At 52.2% G+C, this 22,191-nt stretch overlaps 2 long non-coding RNA genes across 3 annotated transcripts; both read right to left on the bottom strand.

The window, feature by feature from the left end:
• Positions 1 to 13,506: 13,506 nt before the first annotated feature.
• On the bottom strand, positions 13,507 to 16,043 carry LOC115600351. Its single transcript, XR_003988913.1, has 4 exons — positions 16,012 to 16,043; positions 15,616 to 15,731; positions 14,742 to 14,857; positions 13,507 to 14,397 (listed from the first exon to the last, which is right to left on the bottom strand). It is a non-coding gene; the product is annotated as an uncharacterized LOC115600351 (long non-coding RNA).
• Positions 16,044 to 17,796: 1,753 nt separating this feature from the next.
• On the bottom strand, positions 17,797 to 21,735 carry LOC115600350. Of its 2 annotated transcripts, none has more exons than XR_003988911.1 (4): positions 21,642 to 21,735; positions 20,339 to 20,408; positions 19,534 to 19,721; positions 17,797 to 17,924 (listed from the first exon to the last, which is right to left on the bottom strand). It is a non-coding gene; the product is annotated as an uncharacterized LOC115600350 (long non-coding RNA). The 2 variants fall into 2 exon arrangements; XR_003988912.1 differs by lacking the exon at positions 17,797 to 17,924 and adding an exon at positions 19,133 to 19,204.
• Positions 21,736 to 22,191: the final 456 nt, after the last annotated feature.

Raw genomic sequence — 22,191 nt, 5'->3', positions numbered from 1 at the left:
GAGGATGGCATCTGCCTCCCGCCTGGCCACAAGTCTGCTGCAGGGCATTTGTCCCAAGCCTGTGGGGCACCCCAGGGGCAGGAACCCCACTCCAGCCTTTGCTGGAGAGCAGAGGGAGCCTTGATGGACTGAGCGAGTCCAGCCCAGGAGTGGAGTGGTGCTGGTTCTGCTGGAGGGGCTGTCTGCTCCCAGGGCACACCAGCAGCTTCTCTCTCCCCAGCTCCTGATCAACGCCTGCAACTGCCCGAGATCCAAGGTGCGTAAGAGGTGGTGGGCAGGATCAGGATTCTGAGCCGGCTCCTGACCGAGTATTCCTCAGAGAATGTAAGGAGCCAGCACCCTCCAGCCAGGCCATCTCCGCCTCCCTGCACACCGCTTCAGCTCTCCCCAGCTCTTGGCTCTGGGAGACCCTTTTGCTCTTCTGCCTCCCTCACCCAGGCTGCTCAAAATGAGGAGAGCAGGGACTTCCAGATCCCAAACCTCGGGCAGCTGCTGGGACAACTCGTCCTCCTCCTGTCCTTCAAGGAAAATGGCGATGACACCAGCGCCATGGCTTCAGATGCCCTTTGTTCCCTCTTCATCCTAAAGCAACAAAAATGTAAGAGAAGTCGTGATGGGCCGCATCCCTCTGCACACCAACATCACCCCAGGGGTCTGCTTGTCTTCCTGGGTTTGCCACAGACCATTCCTGGGCTTGCTGGGGGCACCACCATGCCCCCAGCAGTGCCTCTCCTCTGCTCCTCAGCCCCACACTCTCTCCTAAACTGCTGCTGGTCCCCTAGAGCTGAGCTGCTCCTTCCAAGAGGAGGCAGCCCCACTCCTCCTTTCCTCACCTCCCTTGAAGAGCTTCTACCCCTGCCCTGGGGGTATCCAGCCATGGGAGCCCTGCCCCTGCACCATGACTCCAGACATGGTTTCACTGGGGGGCTGCCTCAGGGCTGGAGGCCTTGGGCTTTCCAGCCCAGAAGCGTTCCAATGCAGACACTGCAGGCAGCTCCACCTTCACTTACACTGCTGTCCAGTGTGGGAGTTAGGGTCTGGCACCGGAAGATTCCGCGCTGTACGGAAAGATTAGACACTCGTACAACCAATAGATTTATGGACCCCTGACGCAAGCAGGCGGAAGTGACGGTGTAAACCTAGGCTATAAAACGAGGTGTTTCCAAAGAATAAACGCCATTTTGCCATCCATCATATTGATGTCTGTGTGCTGATGGTCCAAGCAACCTGGGGTGGTTGCTGAGTTGTCCTTGAACCAGGTCGCCACGCCTCACCGAAGGCAACAAATGGTGCCGAAACCCGGGAAAGAGGAAAATTGAGGCCAGAACCGGAGTCGAATTCGGGTTCGGGAAATTCGCCTGGATTCGGGTGAACAGCGGCCGGAGCGGCAGGACCAGCCCGGCGTGGAGGACGCTCCCGGACCGACAAGGAGGATGGAAGCCCTTGTAAAGGTCATATCTGAGTTACATAGACAGTGGGGAATTGAGTGTAGGCCCAAAGATTTTACCCTCGCAGTTTCGAGGCTGTTAGAGACTGGGGTCATTGACCAGGCGGTGGATATCCTCCACCCAGAGGTGTGGACAAATGCACTTGGCATGGCCGAGGAGACCATATCCTCAGGCACGGGAAAATCCCTCAAGGCATGGGGGAGGTCAGGGGCGCCTTGGAAAAAGCCCTAAAGGAGCAGGAGACATGGAGGAAGGCAAGGGACTGTTTACTAATCGTCCCGAAAATCGGGGTCGGTGCAGCCACGCAGACCCACCCCAACCGATGACGGTCCCCAGGCGGACCGGCAGGAGGGGAACGCCCCACCCCAGCCTGCAAACCCTATTCCCCGCGGAAGAGACAAAACAAACAGAATCCGTTTGGTGCGGTCTAATTGAGGAAGCTAGGGAAGCGGCCGAAAAATCAAAAGCCGATGACGCGTGGCAGAGACCGCCTCCTACTCGCCCAAAGATGGCGCCGATCCCCAAGGGGGAGGGCGGGGCGAAAACGCCTCTGCCGGAGACGAGGGGTGGGCGCCAGAACTGGTGGGCGCGTGCGGACGGGAAGGCGGGGAGAGCGAAAAGGAGAAGGGGGGGTCCGGACCCACCAAGCCCCAGCCCGCTCCGCCCCGCCGCCGGTGCCGTGCCGAGAGAGGCGGAAAAGGGGGGGGACGCGGACCCGCTTGCCCCCAGCCCTCTCTGCCCCGGCATCGGCGCCGCGCCGACCGCGCCAGGCGAGGCGAATAAAGGGAGGGGAGCGCACCCGCTCGGTCCCAGCCCGCTCTACCCCGCCGTTGGCGCCGCGCCGACCGCGCCGAGCGAAAAGGAGAAGGGGGCGGTGCCGATAACCAGGAGGGGGGCGGGATCGCGAGCCGGGCGGCGGGAAATACAAACCAGGCAGCAGGAACCAATCAGAGCACCTATTCGGTTCTATGCCCTAATAAGGAGAGTAAGGAGGAAAAGGGTGGTTGGGTCCGCCCACAGATCTGTCACTGTATGGCAAACTCCTCCCCAGGCAGGACATGGGGCGAGCCGAAGGGCAGGGAACTGCCCGCCCACAAAGGAGGTGGGAGGGGTCGGAGCCCCAAAAAGGAAAGTGGGCGGCACCGGAGCCGGAAGAAAAAACATCGGAGCCCAGAAGTAGCCAGTCAGTCGAGTTCCGATTCTGAGTCGGACAGTTACGGGGACGAGTGGCCCCGGGCAGACTCAGACTCAAATGATAGTAAGGGAGGGATCGGAACCCGACACACCCGCGGATGTAGCAAAGGGGGATCGCTGGAGGGTATTCCCATTACGGACTGGAGGAAAATAAACAACGCGTGCGCAGATTGGGCCCCTTCAGCAGCATTAGCATTCCCGGTCAGGGTGACAGGAGAGGGTGATGAGGCACGAACAATGTACACCCCTGTAAATTATAAGGATGTACAGGCGATTGTTAAAGCAATTGCGGAAAAGGGACTTAATTCTGCCATAGTTTAACACCCTTATAGACGGGCTTTTTGGGGGAGATGACATGATCCCATTTGATATAAAACAAGTTTAGGCAGACTAATTTTTGACGGGGCAGGCATGTTCGTTTTCAAAGAGGAATGGGAAGATAACTGTGCCAAGCAACTAGCCCGAGCAGTCGGGGCAGATCACCCACTGCATGGCTCCAACCTGCAGCGACTGATGGGCAGAGACCCATCAATGATTACCCCCCAAGCACAAGCCCAAGGTATGCGACCCCATGAAATTATGACAACCACCCGTGCAGCTAGAGAGGCCATTCGTACTACCAGTAGATTGTAGACAAGTCATCACCATGGACCACAATAAACAGAATGAAAGTGAGAGCTTTACCACAGTTTGTGGACCGTTTGCAGGCGGCCACGGACTCTTCGTCCCTGCCTGCAGATGTAAAAAACCCGGTACTTGTAGACTGCATACGTCAGCAGTGTAATTCAAAAGCAAAGAAATCCTTCGATCACTACCAGCGGGGGCAAGTATCGGTGACATGATTAAACGTGTCATGAATGAAGAGCAATCTAGCCCCGATTCAGGTAGCTGTCCGCACTGCAATAGCTGATGTGATGGCATGTTATAAGTGTGGCCAAGCGGGCCATGTGGTGGCAAACTGTCCCCAACTAGTGAACCAGCCACCAACCATCTAATCCGCGCCAGAGGCAATGCAGGGGACCATGCTGGGTCTGTGGAAAGAAAGGCCATTTTGCTAAGGGACTGCAAATCCAAAAAAAGGGAAACGGGACGGGGAGGGGGCGCCCGGGCTGCACACAGCCCTCTCCCACTTGGGATATGACGCGGCCCAACTATACCAACCCTGGATGGAACCAGGCACTCCCGAACCCACCGCCCAGCGAGCGACAACCAACTACGCGGCCCAACCAGTGGTCCAACCGAATCCACCCACACTTCAGGGACAGCCGGAACCACCTTCTGGGGGCGAGACCCCAAGGTGGCCCTGGCAGTAAGCTGCAACGACCCACCAATGGTGTGGGGGGTCTGCTCCCTCTATAGGGTTCCAAATAGCACCGCCATCAGCGTATCCTTTTTGATCGACACAGGAGCAGACGTTACAGTTATTCCTAAGTCAATTTGGCCCCCAAGCTGGGAACTGGAAGAGGCGCCCATGGTGGGTGGGCTCGGGGGAGTAAGCCGAGCTCGGAAAAGCGCTCAATTGGTAGCGATTACGCTTCACACTGAAAAGGGACCAGAGAAAACCATCACCCTCTTTCCGTATGTCCTGCCAGGAGTTCCACCTTTGCTGGGAAGGGATGCTCTAGCCCTGTTAAACGCCAGGGTGACAAATTTACCCTGAGGGCCACTGCCGCACACCCACTTCCTGCCGATCAAGCTGACATGGAAATCATCCAACCCAGTGTGGGTCGAGCAGTGGCCCTTGTCAAAGCCTCGAATGGATGCTCTTCTTGAGCTAGTTGACCGCGAACTACAGCGAGGTCACATAGAGCCTTCCACTAGCCCATGGAACACCCCAGTTTTTGTAATACACAAACGAACTGGTGAGGGGTTTCATCTCCTTCATGACCTACGCGAAGTAAACAAAGTAATCCAACCAATGGGTCCTGTCCAAACGCTGCTACCTATGAACTCTATGATACCAGAGGGACAACCTTGTGCTGTCCTTGATATGAAAGACTGTTTCTTTTCAATACCCCTGCATGAGGAGGACAGAGAGCGGTTTGCTTTCTCTGTCGTATTTCCAAACAGCCAACGTCCCAACCTACGCTTCCAGTGGAAAGTGCTACCCCAAGGAATGATCAACTCACCTACCATCTGTCAGATCGCAGTGGACCGAGCATTAGCGCCGATCCGGCATATTGACCCGTCTGCGACCATCATCCAATACATGGATGACATCTTGATCGCCGCGCCGTCAGGAAGTCAAGTAGACCACCTGGTGTCAACAATTTCAAACACTTTGAAAGCACATGGGTTCGAAATTGCGAGTGCGAAATTAAGAGAGGACCCTGTGTGAGCTTCTTGGGAGTGGAGATCACAAACACCTATGTTACCCCCCCGCAGATGAAGATCCGTCGAAACATCAAGACACTCCACGATATGCAGCAGTTGGTGGGATCCTTGCAATGGCTGCGCAACATAGTCCTAATCCCTCCTGAAATCATGGCCCCCCCTGTACGATCTCTTAAAAGGAAGGAACTCATGGGAGCAAAAAACTCTGACACCAAAAGCAATGAGCTCTCTCGATTTCATTGAGCAACAGGTATCCTCAAGCACACTTGCCAGGTGGAACCCGAACATACCACTTGATCTGTATGTGCACTTCACAAAAGGAGGGGGGAGTAGGAGCTCTGGCCCAGGGCTCTCCAGAAACAGCCAAGCCAGTACAATGGATAGTCCTAGGAAAGCCATCACGTGCATTCTGCCCAGGACTTGAATGCCTCGGTAGCCTCATCATGAAAGGCAGGAAACTCGCCCTAAGACACCTAGGCATCGAACCTGCCAGGATATACCTACCCTTCCGCAAACAGCTCCCAGCACAATCAGTGGCGATGTCAGAGCATCTAGCCATAGCTCTCCTCGGATTTGGAGGAGAAGTTCGACATGCTACAAGCCCCCCTGGACCCAAATGCTGACAATTGTAGACATTGACATCCCGCTGAAGATCATGGACCGGCCTCAACCGGGACCAACGGTCTTCACAGACGCATCCTCAGTGACCTCAACTGCAGCAGCAGTCTGGCAGTCAGGAGGAGAATGGCACTGCATTAAAATGACCGATCGTGCTCTCTCAGTCCAACAGCTAGAAGCGTCGGCTGTAGCACTAGCGTGTGGACTGTTCCCAACAGAACATCTCAACATAGTAACTGATTCAATGTTTGTGGCCAAACTTTGCCTGGCCATGTCTGGGCCCGGTGTGTCAACATCTACAGTAGCTTTAATGCTAGAAGAAGCGCTTCTTTCCCGACAGGGCACTATATCAGTCATCCACGTCAACAGCCACAGCCCAATTAAAGGGTTCTTCCAGATCGGCAATGATAAAGCAGATGCTGCTGCAAAAGGACTGTGGACATTAAAAGATGCCCGTCAGCTGCACGAGTCTCTCCACATTGGAGCTAAAGCGTTGGCGAAGAAATGCAGGATTTCAGTCACTGACGCAAAAACACATCGTAGCCACATGTCCCTACTGCCAGAAAGCACCACTGTGGTCCAGCGGAGTAAACCCCAGAGGTCTCAAAGCCTCCGAAGTGTGGCAGACAGATTTTACACTCTGTCAGTTGCTGAAACCCAGAGCATGGCTAGCGGTAACCGTGGACACATACAGCGGAGTGATCGTAGCCACTCAGCACCTTAAGACTGACTCCAAAGCGACTATCCAGCAATGGCTGACAGCTATGGCATGGCTCGGCATTCCTAATCAGATCAAAACTGACAATGGCCCAAACTTCGTGTCCAAATCTGTACAAGCTTTCGTCCAGAAGTGGGGCATCACGCTGGTACATGGTATCCCATATAACAGCACAGGCCAGGCCATAGTCGAACGCGCGAACCAGACTTTGAAATCTAAACTAGAGGTATTAGCGAAAGCAGAAGGCTTCGACAACTCCATTCCTTCCAGAGACCAAGCACGCCTGCTGGCAACAGCTCTATTAGCCCTTAATCAGTACCCCAGAGGAGAAGAGGCAAATAGCCCAGCCCACAAACACTGGGCCACTCGAGCGATGGAGGAGGGCCCACTAATTGTAGTCAGAAATGAGCTAGGTGAATGGGAACAGGGGTGGAGATTACTTCTCACAGGGCGAGGGTATGCAGCTGTCAAAAAAGATGGTAAAGTTAAGTGGTGTCCGCTTAAGTCCATCAAACCAGACCTTCAGACTGATGGTAATAGTAATAATAATAACAACAATAATAGTAGAGTTAAACTAACAAAAATTGTAAGTTTCTGTTCACAGGACCGGCTTGTCGGGCGCCCTCGAAATCTGTATCTCCCGGTAGCAGGGGACGACGACAACATGGCAGCAACCTCCCCGCCCACATCTCAAGCACCCACATCTCAAGCACCCACATCTGCAGAGCCCGTACAAAGGCGGACCAGCCCCCACGGGTGGGGGCCACGGTGCTTTTGTACAATCTTGTTGTTGGGACTCGTAATGCCTTCCAGAGGATGGTATGAGCATCAACCATGGGAATGGGTGCTGGGTAGATGGGAGGACCAAAAACTCTTACAGACAATCGTCACCTCAGGGCCTCCTAGCTTTAAAGTAACTCCCTGTGAATTGGTCCCCACGAACCCTTGTTTGACTCACGTGCAGTACTATATGTGCCCTAGCTCCAATCCCGGTAGGTCTTACTGCCATGCCCCTGACCAATTCTATTGCGCCTCTTGGGGCTGTGAGACCATAGCCTCTGATTGGGCACCAGGAGCAGGGCCAGACAAATACTTGAGTGTACAATGGGGTCCCAGCAACTGCGCTAGACGCATACCTCGTCCACACCAGGGTCCCAATCTTGCGGTGTGGTTTAAACTCAGAGACAAGGGGTGGTGCAGATATCTTATGTTGAATGTCACCGAAGAAAATGACCTGGGGTGGACAGTCGGTAAGACATGGGGTTTCAGGTACCGGGAGACTGGAGGTGATAGGGGAGGTCTATTCTTTATCAAAAAGCGGGAAATTAAGAGCAATACAGCGGTTGGCCCCAATATTGTAATTAAAAGTGATAATCAGCAGAGGAGAAGCAGCTTGCCAACCTCCGCCTCCATAGCAACCAGTCCCCTGTCACTTGAGGAGACAGTTCTCCCCAAATGACCAGTTGGGAACACCCAACATGTGGTTGGTAAACCATTTTTTGGCGTGTTGGACGCTGCCTTCCAGTCACTGAACCAATCCGACCCCAATCTGACGGATTCCTGTTGGTTGTGCTATGATGTGAATCCTCCCTTTTATGAGGGTATCGCAATCAATGCCTCCTTCACGTATTCGTCTGACAGTGACCCTGCCCAATGTAAATGGGACACACCACGAAAGGGAATCACCCTGAGCCAAGTCAGTGGCAGAGGGGTATGCTTCGGCAACACTGATTTAGCAAGCCGGGGCTACTCTGCCTGTGCAAAAGTCGTTGCGATAGATAAGACCCGTGCGTGGGCAATCCCATTTGCACCAGGGATGTGGATTTGCCACCAACTGGGAATAACGCCATGCGTGTCCCTTAAACGCTTCGATTTTGCTAATGACTTTTGTGTTCAGATTCTGATTGCCCCCAGGGTCCTGTGCCACCCAGAAGAAGATCTGTACCATCTGTGGGAACAGACGGGCTACAGCCTGCAAAAACGAGAGGTGCTGACAGCCATTACCTTGGCAACTCTGCTTGGCCTGGGAATTGCCGGTACAGCCGCGGGAGTGGCCTCCCTGGCAAGTCAGCAGCGAGGCCTGACCCAGCTGCAAGTTGCCATCGATGAAGACCTGGAGAAGATTGAGAAATCAATGTCCTTTCTGGAGCAGTCTGTCTCTTCGCTTTCTGAGGTCGTGTTGCAAAACAGACGGGGATTAGACCTCCTGTTTCTACATCAAGGAGGCCTCTGTGCCACCTTGAAAGAGGAATGTTGCTTTTATGCCGATCACACTGGAGTCGTTAGAGACTCCATGGCAAAATTGAGAGAGAGACTAGCTCAACGGAAAAAGGATAGGGAAGCCCAACAGGGATGGTTTGAGTCATGGTTAACCAATCTCCGTGGTTAACAACCCTGATATCAACCTTGATAGGTCCAATTGCGATATTCGTCCTGACATTAATCTTCGGACCCTGTATCCTGAACAGATTAGTGTCGTTCGTCCAAAGCCGACTTGAGAGAGTTAACATTCTCTTTTTAGAACGTAGGCAGCTACTCTAAGCAAACATTCCTACAGTGTCGTTTAGATAGCTTTAAACTACCTCTGATTTTTTTTATGTTTTACTAACTGATTCTAACATGGTGCTTTAAGTTTGTAACTTAGGGATAATTTTGCACAAGTATTTATAGATAGCATGATTTTCACTGAATGATTAAGAATGATAGATTTTTAACTAACATTATTAATGTATCTTTGGGCATAGGGAGGGGAGAAATGTGAAGTCAGAGGCCCCTCTTCCTGTAGCCAATAGAATGTAAGCTGTGACACAAATCTCTTTGTTAGTAGAATGCAGAGAGATTCGAAATGCCATTTCCTCTGGCATGCCTCCTCTATCTGCCTGCATGTCTTGGCCCCAATTAGTTTCCACATTTTCCAGGACACCTACCCTCTGAACAGATGTCTGTTCAGTAGCTATAGTAGTACACATAGCGCCCCTGCATATATCATTACTCCAGTTCGTCCCTTTCTAGCTTCACTTAACAGCCTCGAGTAGCTGCAGGAAGAGAGGACAACCAGAGGGTTCTCACCTTCACTTAACAGCTTCGAGTAGCTGTAGGAAGAGAGGACAACCAGTTGGCAGGCATCCTGCCCACACCTGAACCTCCAGACAGGGGCAAAATAGCCTTCACAGGGGGAGGCGGCAATGCCTTTGTGTGATTTTGATTGTCCGCGATACCTCTACTAACACACTTGTTTGGTGTGCCTTATGTTTTACACAAACCTACTAACCACTTAAGTTTGTTACATTTTTATATTTTTAACGTTTTAAGCCTTCTGTACTTCTGCCCATTTAGTTAAGCATGGGGAGAGGTGGAAATGTGGGAGTTAGGGTCTGGCGACCGGAAGATTCCGCGCTGTACGGAAAGATTAGACCCTCGGACAGCCAATAGATTTATGGACCCCTGACGCAAGCAGGCGGAAGTGACGGTGTAAACCTAGGCTATAAAACGAGGTGTTTCCAAAGAATAAACGCCATTTTGCCATCCATCATATTGATGTCTGTGTGCTGATGGTCCAAGCAACCTGGGGTGGTTGCTGAGTTGTCCTTGAACAAGGTCGCCACGCCTCACCGAAGGCAACAATTCCATATCTATACCTATTTATAGATATTTATACCTATGTATACAGATTCTATATTAGGTACTATCATTACATATTTATACCTATTTATAGATACACAAACCCATCTATTGAGATTGATTTTTCGATACTATTTGAAAGACAAAGGGGGGTACATTCTCTGTTCATACTTCAGTATTTTTAGGTGCTAATTTTAAAAGGTTCTGGAGCTGGATCTCCTGCAGCAGCAGTCTGGGTTCAGCTGTATTTCTGTTGATGGGGTCATAGTGGGATTTGGTTTAGCTCAAGCATGTTCTGTTGTACTCTTTATTAGGAAGAAAGCAATTAAATTTTAACTGGCAGGAATGTTGTCTCTTTTTTTCTCTGTTTGAAATTTCAGATGCTGGAGTATCATAGTTTTAAAAAAGCATTCATGATTTTATTAGTTCTTGGTGGCAACTGTGTCAACAAACCAGCAGGATTTTTCTCTGGAACAAAGGCATTTGCCCAGAAGTTGCCAGGGCCATCCAAGAGTGACGACTGTTGATGAAGGGTAGAAAAAAAAAAACCCGAAATTCCTTTTTGCCTGCATCCAGTCAGAATCTAGAGCAGAACACAGGGCAGAGTTAAAGAGGGTAGACATGTGAATAGCTGGTGGGCTTTTTGGGTTTGTATGGGGTTTTTCTGTTTGGTTTTGGTTTTGTTCACCTCCTGCTTTGGGCAGAGTCACCTCCCCTGGCCAGGGGTCCTCCACGGCTGCAGGTCTCTCTGCTCCAGTATTGCTCTCTCCTCTCTCCCTGCTCTCCTCTGGACACTCCCTCTCTACAAAAGTCCTGTCACACCAACCCACCACAGCTTGGTTCGGCCCTGCCCCCCGTTGCCCCTGGCGACTGCCGTTAGCGGCGACTCTGCCGTTGTGGCTCCTGTGCTGAGCTGTGCTGGGCTGTGTCTCTCCGGCTGCTCCTGGTCCTTGCCGTTGGTTTGCTCCTTTCTCCCGCCTCGTCCCTGCCTTTCCCCTTGCATCCACCTGGTCCCCGTCTGTCTCCTCCCTCCCCTGTCCCTGCCTTTGCCCTTCCCCTGTTCTTAACCCCCACCCTTCCGGCTCCGCCGACTGCCTCCCGCTGCTCCCGCGGGGCCGTGCCCGTGCCGCAGCCCCCAGAGCTCCTGAGATGGGGCAGAAATTGAGCAGGAAGCGTCGGGTGCCCCGCTCTGGCAGCGCTCCTGGGCAGCCCTGCGGTGGTGCCGCTGCCGGCACCGGCGCCCCTGAGCCTCAGCAGCAAGGTCTGGGCAGGCTGCACCGCGCGGCTGCCCGCGGCCACCTGGCCTGGCTGAGGCGCTGGCGCTGGTGGATGGAGATTTGGGGCATCGACCGCCGCGACAGGGAGAATCGGTGAGGGGCTGTGGGCCGCTGCTGGGACACCTCGGGTGGCGTGCGGGAGCATCCCCCCTGCAGGGTTTGTGTGGGATCCCCTTGGAGCTGATTGCTGTCAACGCAAGATGTGCCCTGTCAGCTGGGAGGGGGAACTCGAGAGCTTTCCAGTGCTGGGAGCTGCTGGGTGGGCGCCAGTGCTCCTGGAGGTGCTGGGCTGCTGCTTGGCCCTGCTCTCCCTGCAGGGTTCTCTTGCAGCTGCTGAGGCCTCCCCAGGTCTCTCCTGCCCTGTGGGTGATGTCTGCGGGCTTGCAGCAGCAGCAGGAGCAGCAGGGTCTGAGCAGGGTCCCCCGGGCTGGGTGGTGCCACAGCTTTGGTTCTTTCCTTGTCTGTCAGTGTTAAGCTCCCGTGTTTAATTCTCAGGACACCTCTCCATCTGGCGTGTGCCAACGGCCACACAGAGGTCGTCAGGTTTCTCATAAGGCACCGCTGCCAGTTGGATGCTGCTGACAATCTCAGGAGAACACCCCTGATGATGGTGAGTGAGAGAAGTTCTGCTCTTGGAAGAGGGGCTTCTTGACGGTGCATGAAAGGAGAGGTGTCTGGCAGGACTCTGCAGGCAGAGCTGTGCGGAAAGACGCCTGTTGGGTTTGCAGTGGAACAGGCACCTGTCAGATCATCTTTGCAGGTGCTCTTCTTTCCCAGTGGTCAGAAGCTGGGCGAGCTGTGATGGAGTGAAATGGGATTTTGAAAGTCTTCCCTTCTTTTGTGTGTTGTTCCCAGGCAGTACAGTTTCATCAAGAAGACTGTGTGGCTTTCCTGCTAGAGCACGGTGCCGACCCAAATCTCACCGACACTGATGGCCACACTGCCCTCCATCTGGCCATCCAGGCTCATAATAAAAACCTCGTGGGGCTGTTACTCAGGCATTATGTGGATCATCCTGCCAAGAATAAGGTAAATGTTTCTGTTTCTTCAGACAGTCCTTCAGACACTTGCCTCAGTTGCCCAGGGCAGGGCAGAGATCTCCTCCTTACATTGTGCCAGTCCTACTACTGCCTTCCTCCTCCTCCTCCTCCTCGTCCTCCTCCTCCTCCTCCTCCCCCTCCTCCTCCGCTTCCGCCTCCTGCTGCTGCTGCTGCAGAGGGGGCAGGGTGCTAGGGACCCCTCCCAGGCCTCCTCCTGCACAGCCCAGAGGATGGGTCCCTGCAGAGCCCCTGCCACAGACAATTAATGATCAGATTCCCCCTGCCTGGTCTTGCCAAGAGGAGGGGGATGTCAGGGCTCCTTCTCCAAGCTGTGGTGCTGTCTCCCAGCTTCTACTGCTTTGCAGGCCACTCAGGAAGCCCTCCTCACCTGTGCAGACCTCCTGGAGAATGAAAAACTCAAGCGTCGGGTCCAGAGAAAGGATACAAGGAAGACTGGAAAGCTACTGGTGAGGATGGGCCCCAGGCAGCAGGGATGCCCCATGAGCCCAGGGTCTGGGTCTGCAGCTCTTCCTCACTGACCCTGCTCCATAGTGGAACACACAGCCTGCAGATCAGTCCCCCTTCCTCTTCCCCTTCCCCTTTCTCTTCCCCCTCCCCTTCCCCTTTTCCCTTTTTTCCCTTTCCTTCCCTTTATCTGAGGCAGCCCTGCTGACAGAGTGCTTTGGCTTGCAGCACTGGCCTGGACGTGTGGGAAGTGATGTTCTCCGTGCCCCTGGCCTTGGAGCTGGTTGTGCCCGAGCTCCTCAAGCAGCTCCAGCAGAGGAAGCAGAAGATGCTCTTCTGCACTCTCACGGAGGACACTTCTTGCTTGGCTGTGAGTTCCCAGAAAGAGCCCCCGTGCCCTCGTCCTCAGCTGCCAGGGGGAAGCAGGAGCTGCACGGTGCGGGGAGCTCCCCCAGCTCTGCCCATCCCTCACTGCTGGGTTTCTTTCAGCTGCTGGCCAGCATTCACTTGCCAGAGGAGCACTTTGCCAGAACCTACGAGTTCTGGAGGTTCCTGAGGCATCAGAGCCAGGCCATGCTCTCGCTGGTGCTCAGCGCCCTTGCTACGCTGTCGGAGAGTCCTGAGATGGTGAGCAGGGCATTCTGGAAGGCAGGCAGGGGCTGGGAGTCAGCCAAACACCCTCCCTGCCACGGTGGGGCCTGGTGGCTGCCTGGGGAGCTTTCCAGGAGGCACTTGTGATCTTCTCCCCAAAGGGAAACTGCTTTTTCACTCACACAGGCGAGAAAAATGAAGGTGCTCTTGATGGACTTGATGGCGGTCCTGCAGCAGGGCAGCAAAGATGTTCAGCTGAAGGCCCTGAAGATCTGGAGAAAAGTGATGGGGCAGCTGACGAGGGAGGAGGCCAGCCCCATCGCTGTGGAGCTGGTGGACAAGCTCCTGCCCCTCTTTGACAACGTAAGGCTGCTGTGGGAGCCTGAGCCCTTCAGAAGCCCATCCCTGTGGGCAGCACTTGGAGCAGGGGCTGCTCCTCTCCTTTCTCCTCTGGGCTCTTGTGGGATGCATGGATGGATGGATGGATGGATGGCTTCTGAGTTCTGCAGCCCAGCTCAGCTTCTCCCTAAGAACTGCTCTCTGAACCCTGCGGGCTCTGCCAGCTGGGAACAGGCTCGCCATGGGCAGAGCTGCTCTTGCTCAAGTCCTGCTCTGCTTCTCCCCAGGAGCTGTTGAACGAGCTGAGGGAGATCTCCATCAGCCTCTTCACTGAGCTGCTGAAGAAGGTGGCGGGGAAGTGCAAGAGGCAGATGAGGAACCAAGTGCAACGGGGGCTGCTCCCGCTCTGGTTTCACACATATGACAACACCCAGAGCGTGGCCGAGGTACAGGTTCCAAAGCAGAGCTGCAGGAAGAGCCCCGCAGCTCTTTGGGCCAGGGCACCATGTCCCAGGTTCCTAGGGGTGGGATCAGGGCAGGAATAAAGGCAGACAAGAAGGAGGGGGATGCCAGGCCTCCTTCCCCAGGCCATGCTGCCATCTCTCCAACTTGTGCTGTTGTGCAGGCCTCCAGCCAAGCCCTCCTTGCTGCCGCAGAACTCCTCAAGTGGCAACAGCTCCGAGACCTGGTGGAGACAGAGCAGATGTGGAAGATCGGAGAGTTCTTGGTGAGGACAACCTGCAAGCCTCAGGCTGGAGGAGGAAAAAGTCTGGGCTGTGGGCTCTGCAACTCTGCCTCCCCTGCAGCCCTGCTGCAGCCCAGAGCCCACAGCCTGGAGCTGCATCCTTGTTCCCTGTCCTCAAGAAGAGAGCCCCCAGGGGCTCCTCTCTTGGCCCCTCTCCCCTCCCTGCACCGCGCGAGGGTCTCTCTTGGCACCCCTGGCGCTCCCTCTCCACCTCAGTCCCACAGGCTCCTGGCTGGGAGAGGGGAATGGGCTGGGAGGAGGGACTGGGACATTCCCATAGCCTCCCGCTCTCTCCAGCTGCTGCAGGACAGGACCAGGGCTGAAGAATACTTGGATCAGAGCCTGGGGTACCTGCATAACGCTCAGGACATCCTGCTGTGCCTGAGGAATCCCTGTGCAGACAGCAGAGTGTCAGCCTTGCTGCTTTGCAGGCCACTCAGGAAGCCCTCCTCACCTGTGCAGACCTCCTGGAGAATGAAAAACTCAAGCGTCGGGTCCAGAGAAAGGATACAAGGAAGATTGGAAAGCTACTGGTGAGGATGGGCCCCAGGCAGCAGGGATGCCCCATGAGCCCAGGGTCTGGGTCTGCAGCTCTTCCTCACTGACCCTGCTCCATAGTGGAACACACAGCCTGCAGATCAGTCCCCCTTCCTCTTCCCCTTCCCCTTTCTCTTCCCCCTCCCCTTCCCCTTTTCCCTTTTCCCTTCTCCCTTCTCCCCTTCATGGACTGGAAGGTTTCTCCTTCTTCCCTTCATGGACTGGAAGGTTCTCTAAGGCCCCCCCAGAGCCTTCTCTTCTCCAGGCTGAACAGCCCCAACTCTCTCAGCCCATCTTGGTAGCAGAGGTGCTCCAGCCCCCTGGTTACCTTTGTGGCCCTTCCCTGGACCCTCTCCCACAGGTCTGGACCCTTCCTGGGCTGGGGGCTCCAAAGCTCTACGCAGTATTCCAGGTGCAACTCCTGACTTTGCTGTGAGCTACACAGATCCAGGGTTCCCCCCAGTGCTGGGGGGTCAGGCACAGTGAGCACTGACCTCAGAGCACCCAGCAGTTCCCATCTCAGCCCAGTGGATATTGAAGCTGAGCAATCAGAACCTCCCAAGTTTCTGCAGGAAACCAGCAGGAGGGGAATGCCCGTCCCGGGCTGCAGGCAGTGGGCACCCTCCAGCTTTCTCCAGGGAAACCCTGCCCAGCCCCTGGCACAGGGCACCCCCGGCCCAGCCCTTACCTGCCCACGGGCTCCTGGAGGGCTTGCCAGAAGGGGCTTCCAGCCACGTCGAGCGGGCAAACATCTCCTGCTCTGAAGGCTCCAGGATTGCCTTGGAAAAACATCCATTTTGCTCCCTGAGTATATGGTGGGGTACAAAAAGAAAAGCCAAACCAACAAAAATATTATCAGTTGAAGCTAAGTGGCCAAAACGTATTTTTGCCCCCCCTTTTTTTGTCTCCTCAGTGACCCCCAGGCCAGCAGCAGCTTGCAGGGAAGCTGCTGGGCTGCCAGCAAACACTGTGTGACTGTGGAGAGGTTCTGCACAGCCCTTCCCTGCTGCCTCACAACTCATCCCTGGGGCTGGAGCTGCTTTTAACCCCCAAAGCCCCAAAGAGTTTTTCAAAAGTCCCTCACCAGCTTTCTTGCAGGCCCCCTTCAGATACTGAAAGGCTACAATAAAGTCTCCTCAGAGCCTTCTCCTCTCCAGACTGAGTGACATCTCCAGAATGAATGACATCTCAAAGGCCTCAGTGCCAGTGCACCAAGCCTGGGAAGAAACAAGAGGAGCTGCAGAGGTTGGGATGGGCTGGGATGTGGTTGGTATCACCCAGAGGTGGTGGGATGGCTCCTCTGACTGGAGCCTGGGGATGGAGGGATATCAACTCTTTAGGAAGGACAGGAGGGGGTGACACCCTCTACATCACTGACCAGCTGGGCTCCATGGAGCTAGAAATAGATAAACATAAAACTAAGACATCATTCTCTCCAGCTGAGAGAAAGCAGCTTGGCCATTTGAGATGACTAAATTGAAAAAATTCAAAATATTCGTGAAATAAGAGCAAGGACTTTCCCCCTCATTTGTTTGGCCTTATGCAGTGTAGCCTTGTGTAAGGAGATGTAAACTCTTCCCTTTCAGCTTTTTACAGATAGACTTTTGTCACAAGCAGTTTATGTAAAAGGCATCATGTTCCCTGGGGTAAGCACTTGTTGGCAACTGGAGCATCAGGAGAAACCTCTGCTGACAGGCTGGGCAGGTATGTTCCTCAGACTCCAGTAATGCTGTTCTAATACCTGTGTGGAATTAGAATCATCAAAATGGTTTTTAAAGAAAGGAGGGAAATTTCAAAGTTCGTAAAAAACACGTAAATAGGATCTTGAGTGGAGAGCATGAAGATATAAATGTTGAATAGTGTAAAAAAACTTTCTAGTTTGTAGAAAATAACCACACAGTTTTGATATTTCACTGTTGTAACATCTGAAGATGGGGTTAGGTTGTGCCTTGATCTTTTATCTAGTCTTCTTCCCACTGTCCAGTAGAGTTGAAGTCACCAACCTCAAGGTTAGGGAACAAAACAGTGATCAGGAAAACACCCTGAGTTCTGAAGGATTAAATATTTAACTATTTATATATTAAATAGTGGCAGTTTTGTTTTGGTTTTTTTCTAGTCAGCAGTAAGTCACCAGAGTAGTCTTGTAAGAGAGAAAGGGCTGTGGACAAAATAGTTTGATATCTAAGACTGTCATCACCTGCACAATTACACACTCTGCTCATACTCCTCCTTCTGTGTGCAAAGGGGATTTAACCAGACACATAAAAAGGGAAAAGAGCTTTGCTTATTTTCCCCTTTCTGTAAGAAGCATCCTTCAGGATAAAGAGAACTGGAAACAAAGCACCTTTGTTACCTCCTGTTTCTGCTCTCAGAACATCAGATGTGATTGTTTTGAACTAAAAAAACATGCAAGGAACACTTAACATTCCTCACAATAACTGATCCCACAGCAGGGAATAAAAGCTGCATCAGTCAGTAGGGCTTTGCAAAGAGCAGACAAGAACTCATCAGGTATGGGATCATCATCATCATCATCATCATCAGAGGAGGAGGAGGAGGGCTCTTTGGATAAATACTAAACAGAAAAGCTTTTCCTTCTTTCCTCTGGCATATGCTTCTCTGGAGGCAGGGTGGGGAAGGAAAAAGACAGAAGTTAAAGACAGGTACAGAGAAAAATTTTCCAAGCTTTGGTTTTTATCAAAGGAAGTAAGAGATGGAATTCTGGTCACCTCACGTTAGCCTTCTAAAATACAGGTATTCATATTAAACTACTTTGTTTGGTTGCTTTGGCACTCAGATCTTTCCCCATGATTTCTCTTGTTCACTTTTTGGTCAGTTCAGTTAATTCCATACTTACGCATTAAGAGCTGCTATTGCATATTTCCCAGTTCTTGTCAGCAGAGCGCCCTTTGTATTGGGATCTTTCACCTCCAGCATGAAACTCCTTGGAATTCCTGTGCTCTTTCCAACTCTGGGATCAGGCTCGACAGTTTGGCCCTGGTAAGGAAAGAAATGCAGACATATCTAAACCTCACACTTGAAATGACATCTCAATTATTACTATTTTAACCAGCAAAAGCCTTTCATCCCCTCCTTTTCCTAACCCAAGGCTTGCTCCAATCAAATCCTTTTTCTTTTAAATACCAGAGCCAGGATGTTCCAAGGGCTTGAGCAGTGTTTGGAACTCAACAAACAAAGAATGGCTTAACTTCAGGTTTATTCAGGGAGAAATATCCCCTTAGCTCACCATCCACTTGGAGAAGAGACACAAATACACTTCTCCTCCAAAGCACAATTCAGAGGGAGAGACTGAACGTGCCAGCAGTTCCACAGCACAACACAGCATGACAGCAGTTCCAGAAGGTCACATCTGCTCATCTGCCACACAAACACACTCCTAGAAACCATCAGGTACACTGACACAACTTACACGCTCTGTGTTCAGACCAACAGATTGTGCCCTCCACTGCACCTACACTGCCATTTATGGCACTCTCCAGCATTCCAAAACTGGATCCAGAACCAGAGTGACCAGAGAGCAACAAATAGTCATGCAGCTGTCCCTGTTACACAAACACTCCTCATTTAACTCTTGCAGACCCACTGAAATGTCCAGAACTTACAGCCAACCAAATTACTCTGCAAACATTGGGGTTTTAACACAAAATTCACAAGATGTCTCAGAAATGGTGAACAGCTTCTGAAGGGCTTCCTTAGTCTTGAAGCTGAGGAACACTGCAGGATTACACTGAGGCTGATCAGCTACTCCCCTCCTGGCTTCCCAAGCTGGGAACAACCCTCTGTAGGATAGTATCCAAAGAGAAACATGTTATAAACTTAAACCAACGTCTTCAAATTGTTAAAAATCAAAGTTTTGTTCACATCTCAATGGTTATCCAGCTACAGATCACAGCATAAGACTTAAAATAACAAAGAAAAGACTCTTGGGGTTGTTTTTTTTTTAAGTATTTGACAAGAATTTCCATATACCACAATAAGCTGGGCCAGAGAAACACGTGCAGAGGAGGCACTGATCTGTTCACAAAAAAGTCATGACAGGGTTTTAACATCCCTGTTTTCAAGAAATAAAACCCCATCTGAATTAGAGCAAATGCTGTGAATGTGGTTTGGATAAATGCACTGTGGGAACTCCCAGGGTCCCTGGGCCAGCTACACTGGCTGACACTCACAGAGAGAGACATTCATGTGCAGAAAGGAATTCAAACTGATCTGTGACAGCATCACTGCTGTCAGATTCAGACTGAGTGGTTTCAGACCTACAGACAAGAAGTTTTCCAGGTGAAATATGACACACCACTCCATGACCAGCAGAGGCTGTATTCTTCACAGAACACAGAGACACACTTGATGAATTTCTACATTCAGCTCTCCTAACAGCTTCTCAAGTGCTCAGACCCCACAACTCTGGGTTAGTGTAATGCCTCACCCCATTCTAGCGAAGAAAATGCAGTATACCTAAAATCAGGATGACAAAAAACCAAACATCCCACAGCTCAGTGATCTTTATACTGGAAGGACTATTTTGAAATGCAGAGTTACACATCACATTCCACCCCAGGAGGCAAATCAACATCTAGAGCATTACCAGTCAGGTATTTCCTTGTGTTCCTTATTTGCATTTTAGCAGCAGCAGGACAGTGTTTGCAAAGCTGTAGAAAAATGCTGCCCCTTTTCCCAGTGTCAGTTCCAAGTGGTGGTATCCTGAAGCAAGGCTGAACCTTTGCGAAATGGAAGCAGCATCCAAACCTGAAGTCACCCAGATCCAAATATGTCCTGCAGGCAGAAGGGAAGAAAAATGACAGAGCTTTTACCCACAAAGGCACTGGGCTCCATGGGCTGCTGGTATTTTCATGTGCAGACAAACTATTCAACTCAACTGCTTCATCAGGTAAAGTCCAAAGATCAAATGCAGAACTGCAGAATATCAACTGGGGGAGCAACAAGACTTTAACTGATGGCAATCTACTGAAGACATTTCTGTACTCAGAGGGGCACAAACAATTTCACCTCCATTATACAGGTTCAGGAAGAAATGCCCAGGTATTTACAGACACAAAAAGGAATTGTTTAGCTGCACAGGGATGTCCTCAAAACGTTTGGGATATCTTGGTTTCAGTATTTGTTTGAGTCAAAAGTAAGAAACAGTACCAAGTTTAACAGTAACAGATTCTCAGTGAGTTTTGGTAACATTTTCAAAAATTAGGAAAAATAACCCAAACATGTGCAAAGGATGGAATTACACAGTTTTGTTATGCTGAATCAAATACATTGTATTTACAACAAAGACTGTGTTTTATTGGAAAATACTTTAAGCTAATGTTTGGGAAATCAATACAAGGGTACATTGAAGTGCAGGCTGCAATAGAAAGTGTGAGACTGATTCTACATACAGCTTTTGATGTTCCACTCACTGGCTCCCTCTGCCTTCCAGATGTTCCACTCACTGGCTCTGATTGGCTTCTAGAAGATCAAAAAAAAGGTGATCAGAACTCCAAAACTGAACTAGTGAAAGCAGAATATAAACCAGTTTTCTGATGCACAGAGTAAACCATGTTGAAGACAAAATTCAGTCACTAACCCCACCTTTTTTTCTTCAAGATGCTGCTGTCCCTGCTGTCCCCCAGCCTGACATCAGCCCAGGATGCTGCTGTCCCTGCTGTCCCCCAGCCTGTCACTGCCCAGTGTCCCAGCACCCCCAGCCCTTCACTACCCAGTGCCAACCCCCAGCAGCCCCCTGGCTCTGCCATGGCTCCCCCAGTAGCCCTGGGCCCATCACTGCCCAATGTCCTTTCACTCTCCCAGACCCTCACCATCCCATGTCCCCCCTGTCACCCCCAGGCTGCCATCTCCCCGTGTCCCCTCCTGTCAGCAGCCAGCCATGGCAGGACAGCCTGGGGGAGATGCAGTCGGCTTGGTGGTCACAGGGCCAGTGAAGGGAGGGGACGGCTCAGGGTGTCTGAGTGTCTTCTGCGCTGAGAGAACATAGAAAGAAACAGACTTGGGAACAAGTCCCCCATGATCACCTGGTTTTTTCCTTTTTCCCTTCCAGGTGATGATGGTCAAGCCCCAGGCCCATGCAGCCATTCTCTGCACACAAGTCCCCTGGGGCTGGATATCTGACACACGTTTAATAAAAGAACACAGCCCCAGAGATTTGGGCTGTTCATCTTCAGATGGAGGAAGGGTGTGTGTGTGTGTCTGACTGAGGAGGATCTGCTCTCCCATTTCATTTTTGCACCTCAGCAAAAATATTGCAAGATTTACACTCAAGAAATGAAAGTTAAGGGATGCAGAAGGCTCCAGCCACACATTTCCACTGACTCCCTAGAAATATGCAAGACCACACCATCAGTCACACTGCCCTACCTGCTGTAGAGGTGCCAGACCAGAAATGAGGGTTTCCAGACAGAAAACACAACACAGTCCAGCACAACAACAACAGAAAAAACAACCTGAAGAAACCAGGTACACAAACCAAGGGTCCCTAATCAAACCCTGAAAATGAAAACAAGCTTTCTCCCTCTCCCACCCCTCTGTCACTCCCCTCTCCTGTGGCCTTTTCTGTCTCTCTCAGGCCCCTGGCCTGTCCCTGGCCCGCTCTCTGTCCATCCCCCTCTCTCCTCCTTCCCGCCATTCTCCTCTCCCTCCCTCCCTCTTTGCCCCCTTCCCCTCCATCTCTTTCCCACTCCTCACCACTCTTTTCCCTGCCTTCTCTCCGGGCCCAGATCCCCTTCCTCCTGCTCCCCCTCGCAGCTGGGCCGGGGCCAAGGCCGGGGCAGCCCCGGGGTCGGGCGGGCTCAGGCAGCAGGAGAGGAGGAGCGCCCCGGGGCATGCTGGGAGCTGTAGTCCCGGGGCATGCAGGGAGCTGCCGGGCTCCATCTTGGTTCCCGGGCCATGCTGGCAGCTGCCGTTTCCCCACACTCCCCATCCCGCAGCCGGGGAAAAACTCCAGGAGGGCGGCGGGGAAGAGCCAGCAGCTCCTAAAAGCTCTCAAACTGAAGGAGGAAGCATGCAGAGGCGGGAAGCAATGGCAGATACCCTGGGAGGAGTAGAGAGGTGGTCGGAGCAGCTGGGGAGCAGGGCAGGAGAGCCACATCCATCCCAGGTAGAATTGAATCTTCCCAGGGATGGAAAGAGCAAGAAGAAAAGCTTTGAGAGGCAAGTAAGTGGGAATAAAAGGAGAAGCCAGAAAAATGGAGGCCCTCTCCTGAAGGAAATGTCAGACCTAGCTCCACAGGATATT

This window comes from Calypte anna, unplaced genomic scaffold, assembly GCF_003957555.1.
Source record: "Calypte anna isolate BGI_N300 unplaced genomic scaffold, bCalAnn1_v1.p scaffold_63_arrow_ctg1, whole genome shotgun sequence".
Lineage (NCBI taxonomy): Eukaryota > Metazoa > Chordata > Aves > Apodiformes > Trochilidae > Calypte > Calypte anna.
Note: the sequence above shows the minus strand (reverse complement) of the source record. Positions and strands in the feature narration are given on the sequence as shown.